The sequence below is a fragment of the Ixodes scapularis genome, unplaced genomic scaffold (genome assembly GCF_016920785.2).
Source record: "Ixodes scapularis isolate PalLabHiFi unplaced genomic scaffold, ASM1692078v2 PGA_scaffold0__279_contigs__length_252992795, whole genome shotgun sequence".
NCBI lineage: Eukaryota > Metazoa > Arthropoda > Arachnida > Ixodida > Ixodidae > Ixodes > Ixodes scapularis.
This window is the reverse complement of record NW_024609835.1, coordinates 80,957,428-80,969,937: the sequence shown is the minus strand read 5'-3', so window position 1 is coordinate 80,969,937 and position 12,510 is coordinate 80,957,428. Positions and strand designations below refer to the sequence as shown.

General features: G+C 47.2%; 1 long non-coding RNA gene across 1 annotated transcript in view; it reads left to right on the top strand.

The window, feature by feature from the left end:
* The first annotated feature begins 1,079 nt into the window (after positions 1 to 1,079).
* LOC121835005 overlaps positions 1,080 to 12,510 on the top strand; it is a 29,509-nt gene continuing 18,078 nt past the window's right edge. The window contains exon 1 of the long non-coding RNA XR_006077424.1: positions 1,080 to 1,230. This is a non-coding gene — a long non-coding RNA (uncharacterized LOC121835005). The remainder of the gene's footprint in view (positions 1,231 to 12,510) is intronic.

Sequence of the window (12,510 nt, the reverse complement as noted above, 5' to 3'; positions counted from 1 at the left end):
TTAAAAAAGAACGCTCCACAAATGAATGCACAACTACAGGGTGTCACAAAAAAAAATTACACGGTCTTTTTTACCGCAAAAATAAACTAGGCATCGTCGAAGGCTCATTCTCTGCCCAAAGGTAGAGCTAGAGGTCACAACCAGATGCCAAAGTTTCAGCCCGATCCGATAACTTAATCAAAAGTTATAAATGATTTTCTGAAAATTTCAATGGGAAAATGGTGGCCGCCGGAGTTTTCGAACACATGGGGCTATATGGCACCAGAAACCGAAAACGGGCAAAAATGGGCTCCATTTCCCATTGAAATTTTCAGAAAATCAGTTATAACTTTTGATTAAGTAATCGGATCGGGCTGAAACTTTGGCATCTGGTTGTGACCTCTAGCTCTACCTTTGGGCGGAGAATGAGCGTTCGGCGATGCCTAGTTTATTTTTGCGGTAAAAAAGACCGTGTAAATTTTCATTTGTGACACCCTGTATTTGTGGTTGTGCACAATTGGTAATGCACAACTATTTACCCCGGCAAAAAATACCTAGCCACAAGACTATGAACGCATACGAGGCATCGGATATTCCGCAGAATAGAGCTACTCCGCATGTTCGGCATCAATTCCCCAGACCAGGAGACAAAAATTGCAGCGCAGAAGGCGATTATTGGAATGATCTGTGGGAAGTGTTCGACAAGACAGTGACGCCGCGGTGCGACTCCAAGCAGAACCATTTTGAGCGCAAATCGTGTCTATAAACTCCTGACGGACAGCAAGTATTGTATCAGTCGTTCCTAATCAATCTATGCTTCAACGAGGGTTGGGGGCCGCAGCCGGCACTAACTTCCCCTTAGACTAGAGATACGAATTGAAAAGATAGATCCCCCCCCCCCCCCCCCTCCCCACTTCCCCATGCGCTGGCGAGAAAATCCACGGCCATCTTATTTCCAGTATAACCGAGCTCGATCCGCCAGCGAGAAAAGCAGTCTGATAAAACGAGGAGTAAACAAGATACTTCTCACGGTGATTTTATCAATTGCTGACCGTGCTGTATGTCGTTCCCCATAGTATAGTTCCTCGACCGTCGTCGAACGCACAAGAATCGTCGGCACAAACACAGGAAAAACATGACCCTCCTGTTACCGTCAATGCCGGTTATACTGCGAGAACACGATTGAATCCGAGCTTCGAGCCAGTCCTGCATATAACATGAGAACACAAACGGCGGGAATGCTGAGCGCAGGTAGGTTTTCGAGTTTCAAGAGACGAAATCTTCACTCCGGCGTCAGATTGAGGAACGCGGTCGTGAGGTGACTCGGACGCGGCGGTGGCATTGGAATGTAAAGGAGCAGACAAGGAGCGGACGCCGCGTCTGCACGCAAAGTATGCTCCGAAATACCGAGGGAGAGGAGGAGACGAGAGAGCGCGGGGACATCAGAATGCCGAGCTCTGGTTCGAATGATTAGGCATTTGTCTCCGCTGCATTTGTCGAACGCGTTCGAATGCCAAAGTCAATCGCAGGACATCGGGGTTCCGCTTTCAAACGCGTTCGACGAGTGCAGTGGAGACAAAGGCAGTTAGCTTTACGTCTACCCTCTAATCATTCCAACCAAAGCTCGGCGTTCTGACGTCCCCTCTCGTCTCCTCTCCTCCCTCACTTTCTCGTTCGCATGGGCCTGTTCATAGGGTGACCACCCGTCCCGCGACTCGCGGGACTGTCCCGCATTGAGGGCTCATGTCCCGCGTCTCGCAAGAAATACCAAAATCTTCAAAATGTCCCGCATTTCATACTGTCGTAAAATTCCCTCTGTAACTCATGGTGCTCTCGAACAACAGGACGCGGGGAAGCGCGGAGGACGCTGGTAGTCGGGTGAATCACAATGGTATGCCATTTTCTATCTAAGCATTGCGGGAAGTGTCTGTCGTTCTTTCAGGAGATCCGATGCGCATGCTCCGTTGTGCCTCTCCACTTGGTAGCAAAATATTAAAAAAAAAAAAAAAAACGGTCGCAAAAAGTTGAAACAAAAATACTGTAATTATATTCGAATCGCTGTGTCATTAAATTAAGATCACTGTCATGGTCGATTCATGAAAGAAGAAGAAAAAGCTGAGAGCTGCGCGAGGGGGGAGAAGATAAAAAAAGAAAGAAGTGAGAAAGATCGTCGAACGGTCGTCGGAGTGCAGCCATCGCGACGAACTGCCGGGCCTGGGCGCTTGGGTGCCATGACCCAAACCAGAACCAGTCAGCGAGTTGCGGGCTGAAGCAAGGCCACAGGAAGGCTGCCGGAGTGCCGTCGGTGAGAGGACACCAAGAAACCCGACCCCGAGATCCCTTCGCCGTGGCCAAAGCATCCATCAGCGTGGTGCCGACCAGGTCCGGGTTAGCCCAGCTATCGCCATTGGGAAATTCGGCGTCCGGAATCCAGGCTCCCGTTACCATCATTGAGAACTTGGTAACCACGATCCAGAACCCGGCAACTACATCCGCAACCCCTTGAGCATCTTCCGCCCACGGAAAAGACCGGAACTCAAGTGAATATTGCTTTGTGTACATATCCCTCGATTCGGTTTATCTTCATGTTCTTTTTTTATTAGACACCCTTTTTCATTTTCTTCTCAATACAAATTGCCTGGATTCAATTGGGTCTCGTATTCTTTTTCTTTACATAAATGATTATTTGAACGAGCCTTGCGTACCTCGTGACAAATATTGGCGTCCGCGACAGGACGAGACCTATTGAACTTGGGCAGCTTGTGTCTTACAAGTATTTCGTGAACTGGTCAGACGTCAGTAGAAAATGGATTACAGAGAGATGCTTGACGTCGGAAAACAACTGGGGTTGCAGGGAGAGGGCTTGAGGAAATGGGTTGAAGAACAGCAAGCCCGAGAACGAAAAGAAAAGGACCTGGAGAGAGAGGAAAGAGCTGTCGAAAGAGTTGCCTTGAGAGAAAGGGCGGAGATTGAGGAACGAACACTTCAGCTTCGCATAAGATTAGCCGAGAGCGGAGCGTCTGCAACCGCGGTAACCGATTCGAATGGAAACGGTGGCGAGAGAGTTAGCTCGAGTAGTCTTTGCCCTCGCAAGCTGATTCCCCCATTTGATGACCGGAGGGACGATCTCGATGCGTACCTTAAAAGATTCGAGTGCATTGCCCGCGGGGAGGAGTGGCCACTACCTAAATGGGCAACAGCACTGAGTATGTGTCTTACTGGGGAAGCACTCAAGGTGTATGGGAGACTATCGCCCCAGGATTCTATGAACTATGAAGCGACTAAGAAAGCGCTTCTCGAGAGGTTTAGATTCACAACGGAGGGTTACCGGGAAAAGTTCCGAAAATCTAAGCCCGAGGAGGGAGAGACAGCTAGACAGTACGCAGCTCGGCTGCAGGGGTATTTCGACCGGTGGGTGGAGGTCGGCGAGACTCCTGCTACCTATGAAGCCCTTCGGGATAGGGTGCTGGAAGAGCAATTTATTTCGCAATGTCACGCGAGGGTAGCCACCTTCCTGAAGGAAAGGAATTGTCAGACGCTTGCGTCGATGGTGGAGACTGCGGATCGCTTTCTTGAAGCGCAGAAATTGAGAAGCCTTTCCTTTCTTGAGGATGACACGAAGACGAGCGCATTTTCACCAAGTAGAAATCACGGAGATCAGCCACCGCCTATGAGGCCAAAGTGTTTTTTGTGTGGGCGCGTAGGTCATAAGGCTCCACAGTGTCGAAGTGGATTCAGGCATAAAATTCCGTTTTGTACAACATGCCAACGAGAGGGACATGAAACAAAAAGCTGTCCTCGAAAACGGCAAGATAAGCCGAGCGTCATGTGCTTTGTAGAACCCCCTCCAAACGCCCGGAGGAGGAAAAGAATCTTCAAAAGAGAGGGAAGATGCGGTTCCGCACGCTGGTGAAATAGCAGCGGCGAATAGAGTGAAAGCAACGAAGGCGACTCCAACTACTAGCAAAGAAACTAGAATTGACATCGACTCTACAGAACTCAAAAGGCGGCAGAAAGAAGATGACACCTTGGAGGCGTGCCGAACCAAAGTTGGGCAAGTGCAAAGCACGAAGGACGGTTCTAAAATCAGCTTTTATTTCTCTAAGGGAGTTTTATGCCGTCGCTATGAACAGAAGGGTGGAAAGAGTTTCAAACAAGTGGTGGTACCAAAGACACTGCGAACCTACGTCCTCGAGATAGCACACGACAGTGCGTTGGCCGGACATCAGGGCATAAAACGAACTACTGACCGAGTGTTAGAAGCGTTTTACTGGCCAGGGATACAGGCCGATGTTAAGAGATTTGTGAAGTCATGTGATGCGTGCCAAAGGGCTGCACCGAAAAGAAGACTAAAGAAAGCGCCACTGGGCCGAATGCCCATTATTGACACCCCTTCCGAGAGGGTGGCCATAGACCTTATAGGTCCCCTCTCATCTACCTCAGAAAATGGAAATCGCTACATCCTGACGATGGTAGATTTCGCCACTAGGTACCCTGATGCCGTAGCGCTACCATCGTGCGATTCTCGCACTGTCGCAGAAGGATTATTAGAGATTTTTTCTCGAGTACGGCTGCCGAGGCAGATCTTGTCTGATCGAGGTGCTACCTTCACATCTGGACTGATGCAGGAGCTGACACAGTTATTGTCTATCCAGAAATTGCATACTACACCTTATCATCCTATGTGCAACGGATTAGTAGAAAGATATAATGGCACCCTGCGACAAATGCTCTCCAAGATGTGCCAGGAGAAGCCACGATCTTGGGATCGATACTTAGCGCCACTCCTATTCGCATACCGCGAAGTGCCGCAGGCCAGTCTGGGGTTTTCTCCGTTTGATTTAATCTACGGACGTCATGTTCGGGGACCGTTGACCCTGCTGAAGGAGATTTGGACGAGAGACGAGTTGGGAACTAATCTTAAGACGACTTACCATTACGTGTTTGACCTGCGCAGTCGACTTGAGCGAACGCTAGAGCTTGCCCACCAAAGCTTATCCTCGGCAAGAAAGGACCAGAAGAAGTTGTATGACAGAAGGACTGCAAGGAGGGCTCTGAAGGTAGGAGATCGCGTCCTACTCCTGATCCCGACGAAAAAGAACAAGCTTCTAATGCATTGGAAAGGCCCTTTCATCGTCGTGGGTAAAAGGAACGAGGTTGACTACGAGGTAGACCTTGGGCATACCACTAGAACATTCCACATAAATATGCTAAAGCGGTACGAGGAACGTGAGACGACAAGTCAGACAAAGGAGCAAGTGTCCTCAATTATAGCTGTAGAGAATACGTCGGCTGATCAGCAGCTTCCGTGTCTTGACCTGAGAAGTAAGCAGGGAGTAAGTGAAGTCGCGCTAGCCGACGATCTTAGCCAGAAGCAAAGGAGCGACGTTATGGACATCCTAGCGAAATATTCAAAAATATTTACGGATGTGCCGGGCCAAACCGATATCTTGGAATGTAAGCTGCAGCTGACCGCGCAGGAACCGGTGCATACACCACAGTACCCGATTCCTTTCGCGATGGAGCGCGTGATCGAAGAGGAGGTAGGCGAGATGCTGAAGCTGGGCGTAATAGAAAAGTCAACATCTCCATACTGTTCACCATTGGTGCTTGTTAAGAAGCAGGACAAAACCTACCGTGTCTGTATCGACTTTCGTCGACTTAACGACATCCTGGTCTCAGATGCCGAACCGATTCCTAGGGTCGATGTTGTCTTTTCAGAAATAGGAAAAAAGACCTATTTCTCGAAATTGGATCTTTCAAAAGGGTATTGGCAAATCCCGCTATCAGAAGACTCAAAAGAGAAGACTGCCTTCTACACCTCTTCGGGCTTATACCAATTTAGGTACATGCCTTTTGGTATAAAAACTGCGTCAGCAATCTTCACACGGTTAATGAGAGAGGTGCTGCGCGGAATAGATGGTGTGCAACACTACATCGATGATGTCCTGATTGCTTCCAGCACCTGGGAAGAACACGCCTCCGTGCTTGAGCTAGTTTTGCGACGAATAGAACGTGCTGGGTTGACCATAAAGCCTAGCAAATGTGAGATCGGGATGAGGTACGTCACATTTCTTGGACATCGAGTAGGGGACGGTGAGCTTGCGCCAGTACCAGAAACCGTAGAAAAAATTGTGGGATCCAGGCGACCCACAACCAAGAAACAAGTTAGGTCATTTTTGGGGCTGGCCGGTTACTACCGTCAGTTCATTCCCAATTACGCACAGAAGGCTCTGCCTCTCGTCGAGTTGACAAAAAAGAAGGAACCCAACAACGTCCGTTGGACCAGCAAACAAGAGCTTGCCTTCCAGGAACTGAAGCGGGAGCTTTCAAAAGGACCAATTCTCAAGGCTCCTGACCTGACAAAGACATTCATCCTCCGTACAGACGCGTCAGATAGCTGCTTGGGCGCTATGTTGATGCAGAAACATTCAACACTCCTACATCCTGTTGCTTGTGCCAGCAGAAAGTTGATGCCAAGGGAAATGAACTATCCTACCATCGAAAGGGAAGCGCTAGCACTGGTCTGGGCCATTCAAAAATTCCACATCTATTTGTATGGCAAAGAATTTATCGTTCAAAGGGATCACCAGCCCCTAAAGTATCTTCGCAAAATGAAAACGTCAAATAGTAGAATTTTGCGGTGGAGTCTACTTTTGCAAGAGTACGAGTTTATAGTTCAGTACATTAAGGGGTCCGAAAATGTCGGAGGGGATTACTTAAGCCCTATTTGATGTGGAATTGGTTGGTTTACCGTGGCTCTTAGTTCTGATTGCAGAAGGATGAGAGGAATGATCTCGTTTTGAACGTTTTGTCGTGGGGGAAAAATGGATACACCGACGACCCTTCAGCTGGACGCCAGCCCGCGTTTGGTGTGCAGAATCGACTCATGTCTATGTCTTTTTCTTTCTTTTGTTTCGTTGGTGTGTGTCTGGTAAAGGGGGGAAAGAAAAAAACTTTGGTGGGGGGCTATTGTCATGGTCGATTCATGAAAGAAGAAGAAAAAGCTGAGAGCTGCGCGAGGGGGGAGAAGATAAAAAAAGAAAGAAGTGAGAAAGATCGTCGAACGGTCGTCGGAGTGCAGCCATCGCGACGAACTGCCGGGCCTGGGCGCTTGGGTGCCATGACCCAAACCAGAACCAGTCAGCGAGTTGCGGGCTGAAGCAAGGCCACAGGAAGGCTGCCGGAGTGCCGTCGGTGAGAGGACACCAAGAAACCCGACCCCGAGATCCCTTCGCCGTGGCCAAAGCATCCATCAGCGTGGTGCCGACCAGGTCCGGGTTAGCCCAGCTATCGCCATTGGGAAATTCGGCGTCCGGAATCCAGGCTCCCGTTACCATCATTGAGAACTTGGTAACCACGATCCAGAACCCGGCAACTACATCCGCAACCCCTTGAGCATCTTCCGCCCACGGAAAAGACCGGAACTCAAGTGAATATTGCTTTGTGTACATATCCCTCGATTCGGTTTATCTTCATGTTCTTTTTTTATTAGACACCCTTTTTCATTTTCTTCTCAATACAAATTGCCTGGATTCAATTGGGTCTCGTATTCTTTTTCTTTACATAAATGATTATTTGAACGAGCCTTGCGTACCTCGTGACAATCACTGTGTCAATGTGAAAGCTAGGGTTGCTGGGGATTTTTTTTTTTTTAGTGAAGACGGCCACACAAGGCTACAAGCCTACAACTCACAACGATCGAAAAAAATGTTAAAATATGTGTAGGATCATGTTGATAAATGTAAGCGTTGACAGAAAACAATAACCAAAAAAAAAATTTACTGTATTTTTATTTTTATTTGTTGCATTAAGTTCTGCTACAATCGATTTTTATGTTTTCAACTTCGAAACATGTAATAACACATTTGGCATAAAAATATATCACTGGGAGTGAAAATTATTTGAGCTCGATTGCTGCAATACAATTAGCAGGTGTATAAACAACATAGGATATTAAATGTGCTAACAGGGCCTCGGTTGGTGTGCGTGTTAATTATTAAATTACCTCTACCCCCCCTCCTCCCCTCCTCCCCTCCTCCCCCGACTATCTTGCCCCGCGTGTCCCGCATTTCGCTAGGAGGACGTGGTAACCCTACCTGTTCACGCATACAGCGCAGAGTCGAATCGGTGCTGAAAAAGACGCCGATGCACGCGTCGCCGGTACTGTGTCGAGTTGTCGGTTTAGCAGCGATGCATCGGCACTGTATCGACGCTAATCACTGTAGAATAGCACGTCGGCGATAAGTCACGTGCAACACTGTGGAATCACTCCATCAGCGCCGTTTTTCTTCGCGGTGCCGCGCTGTACGTGTGAACTGGCATTCATACACTCACGCGCGCCATTGGCGGCGCTGCCTTGCAATATTGCTAAAGTTGAAGCTTAGGCGAGTTGGCACGACATACTTTGAAAGATGAAAACAGAGCAAAAAGACGACGGACCGGATGAAGGAAGACACGGACAGAGCGCTGCCTTCCTTGCAATATGCAAATATGCTTCAAAGGCGGAGCAGCGCGCCCTCTTTAGGTGTGGCACGCTCCCCATATTGTTCATAAATTTCGGCTGTACAAACATTTTAGCGTATAATTAACACTCGCTAATGTTTAACTTGATTGCAGCCCAGGAACTTGTGCAAGTCCGTTCGTCGTGCTCTACCAACACGACCTAGCCTCAAGGCCTGCGAACATCCTGCTTTTTATTTTCATGTATTTTCATCATAAAGGCCATGTTAGGGCATTACATGAGGGGAGAGGAGGGAGGGGGCATGTGTTGAACAGTACAATAGTAACACAGAAACAATAACAAAATATACAACAATAAACATAGCAGAAGTTATACATGTACTCAACTTAAAAGGTTTAGGATGATAAAACTCCGCTGCATCAGTGACGCGAACGATGAAGGATGGCAGCTGGTTCCATTCAGCGATGGCATGACAAATTAGTGATTTGTTAACGGATTCGTTTTTCTGGAGATTCGTTTAATTGGACAGGAGTTATTCAGGTGGGACATTATTCTATCGAGGGTTGGGAGGAGGACGTCTTTTAGCTGTGGGCAGTGGTAGTAAATTTAAAGAAGAAAAACGCGAGAAAGCTTCCTCCGCCTTTGATAGGGTGCAAGTCTTAAGTTGCAACTTTTTACGGTGAATCTTACGCAGATTTTGAGCGGTTTAAAAGCGCTCCATATGAAGCGCGCATATTCCGCTCGCAGATCTGACTCGAGTTAGTCATCTTCCGCTCTTAGATCCCTGGCAGCCCCCGCCCTATGCAGCGCCCCAAATCGTGCCACAACAGCTCCGTGGACTGCCACAGATCTTGGCGGAAGTTGACAAAGCGCCCTACGTCGTTTCCTTTAACTGAGCAGTGTGCATGCGCGGCGAGGTTGGCAAGGTCACCGCAGTCACCGGACCGACCGGGCCGTCGAGTTGGTCTGTTCGGATGCATTGGTTGTTAAAGCGGGATTGAGACGGCTCGAACTATTCAACCTCACGTAGATCAGGGGTACAAAGCCGGGACTGGAGCGTGGCAAACCATAAGCGCTGAGATCTACGATCGCGAGAGAAGAACGAGAAAAAGAACGACAGAAAATCCGGAGGCAGACGCAAGGTTAGGCCTGTTCATTTTGCAGACACTGATTGTTTACGTTTTTACACTGCATGTCGCCGGCGTTTTCTCGTGAAATAAAGCAAGAACAGATTAGGATACGACCATGCAAGTGATGGTTTGTTACCTCTTTGTGTTTATTAAAGTCTTACCAGCAATCTGAACTCCACAAATGGCGATCGTTGTGCGTGCCCCGCCGCTTCGAGGCGGCTGAAAGGCCGCCTCGAAGCGGGCGCCTTTTTCGTTATTTGTGACACGGGCTCTATTGTACGGATATTTTTGCCCGGCCAGTGTCGCGTGTTATTTCTGTAGCTAAACAGTGACAATTTTTACTAGTCGTCAGAATAATTAGTCGGCTGAGGCGTTGGCCGGCTTGTCGAGTTCGAGCAGCGGGCATTTTGAATGGCCGATCGTCTCGGGCTTTGGAGCCGGGCGGGTCGGTGGGTTGCTCCAAAAATGCGAGTCCATCTTCCCGTCGTCGATTCGGGGAGGGTCCCTTGGAGCGGAATTTTGCCTCCTTCGCAGATTTTGGAAAGCGCTCCGGATCTGCGAGTGGCATTCACCATTAGGGAAGAAATACTATAGTAGTCGTAGAATAGTAAGATGAATCCGGCGTTTCGGTTTTGGGTTGATCAAGTAGACTTGATGAGGGCTCCAAATGGCGGAAACATATTCTAATTTTTTTCTTACGTATGTCTCGTGAGCCATCTTTCGGACATGAGATGGCACGTCTCTTAGATTACGTCTAAAGCCCATCGATGTGTTCGCGTGAATTTTATCAAGGGAGTTTAGTTACGTCTGGTGAATTCGAGTGTCCGGGAGGCTTCTGCAGCAACGAATTCGATATGAGGTTTCCATGAAAGGGTAGTCGTTAGTCTTAGCCAAGATATTTATACGCTGGAACCGCTTCAATCACATCTTCGTCAATAGTGTATTGAAAGGTTAGAGTAGACATTTTACGAGTTAATTGGATTAGTTTGCACTTGTATTTGTTAAGCGACATCAGCCATGTTTCTCACCGGTCGTTATTTTTGTGAGATGACTTTGAAGCTTGAGATTGTCGGTTTCCGCTGGCATGGTGTGTTAAATGACGCAGTCATCTGCGAATAAACGTATGTGTGCAGGAAATGTGTCGTAGAAGGTCGTTAATGAAGATAAGAAAAAAATCAGCGGACCAAGAACGGATTCCTGTGGCACGCCTCAGATGACACTTTTTAGGTGTGATTCAAAAAATTAGGTTGTATATATGTTTATACAACCTAGAACTTGGTCTGCCTCGACGGGCGACGAGTCTCCCAGCTGTAGATGAGAAATTTAGCCAGTGCAGTACAACCACTAACGTGCTTCAAGCAGTAGTGATACTCAACCGTACGCCGGTACAATGCTGATCCAGATCGAAACGGGCTGGGTTGGGGATTGAACTCAGGATCCTGAGTTCTGCAGCGCGAGCTTTCGCTCCACGTGCTCCGAGCTGGTGTGCGCTAGCCCACTCGGCTCCGATACCCCAGGTTTGATTCATGGTCGTTTATGACTGTGTATTGCACACGAGACGCAAGAAAAACACGACACGCAAGAAAACTATTAATCCACGAAAATACAAGAGAATATAATTGCAGGGATGATAGTCTAGATAGAAGACGTTGATGGGGAATACTGTCAAATGCCTTTGAAAAGTCAAGAAATATGGCGTCAGTCTGTACATGGCATCCAAAGTTGGTCTGTAGCTCATGAACAAATTTACAAAGCTGGGTTTTGCAGAAGAAGCCCCTACGGAAGCCGTTCTGCTCACTAGAGAAGAATTGTTTGAGGATAGGTGAGTCGTGCAATGAGAGTACAAGATGTGCTCTCGAAACAAGTTAGAAAGATGGGGCGGTAGAAGCGCGGAGGACTGTGTTCCTTGTTTGTAGACTGGGGCGGCTCTCCCAATCTTCAAGTCGGAAGGTAGGCAACTTCCGGAGAGAGTCTGGCTAAAGATGAGGTTTAGAATTTCACTTGAAAGACATTAGAATCTTAGCGTTAATATTATTTGACCCTGCTAAGGAAGTGAGTTTTAGGTTCTGAATTAACTTAATGATACCGGGTAAGTTAATAGTAATGAAAGACATTGGTTTGTAGTACTTTTCAGGAATGATGAGAATATTATTATGTGGACATTCACTTGCAAATATGAAGGAAAGCCTTCATTTAGAACGTTAGGGCACTCAGTCTCTGAAACAAATTCACCGGCATTATCCTCCAGATTAACGTTTGCGCTACCACTTTTAGGTGAAATAAGCTTCCAGAATTTGTTCGAGTTGTAAAAATTGCGGTAAGGTCTTGTGAGAAATATTTAGTTTGAGATAATTTAAAAGTCCTTGTATAGTTCCTGAGTGCAGTGTAGTAGGACTCCCAGACGCAAGATAAGTTAGTTATTTTCGCCTTCGCAAAGATACGTTTTTTTATTGTTGTTATACCAAGGATTAGATGAGTCAGTCTTAATACGTAGAGTAGGGACGTGTGCTTGAACGAGGCTATTTATTTTATTCTTATAAAGCGTCCAGTTTTTCTGTACAGATCTTATCTAGAATTCCGTTAAGCAATTGTGTTATGCAAAATTAATAGTTCGTTTTTTATTGCTTTATAATGGCTTTATCATAATCGCAGATAATTTTACAAATTGGGTTTTTGACGACTACCGGGAGTGACAAACCAACGCGAAGGATCCTACGATCGTTCAACCCATCACAAGGCTGAATCGACTTCACAAGATCCGGTGATGTTGTTAAAGCAAGGTCAAGAATGTTAGCATAGCGTGTGGGTTTGTTAACAATTTGTGCTAGATTGAACGTTAGACGTATGTCAATAAATTCTATTGATGCACGTGACCTGTTGGATAACACACTGGCCCAATCAATTAGCAGAAAATTAAGATCACCAAAAAGCAACTCG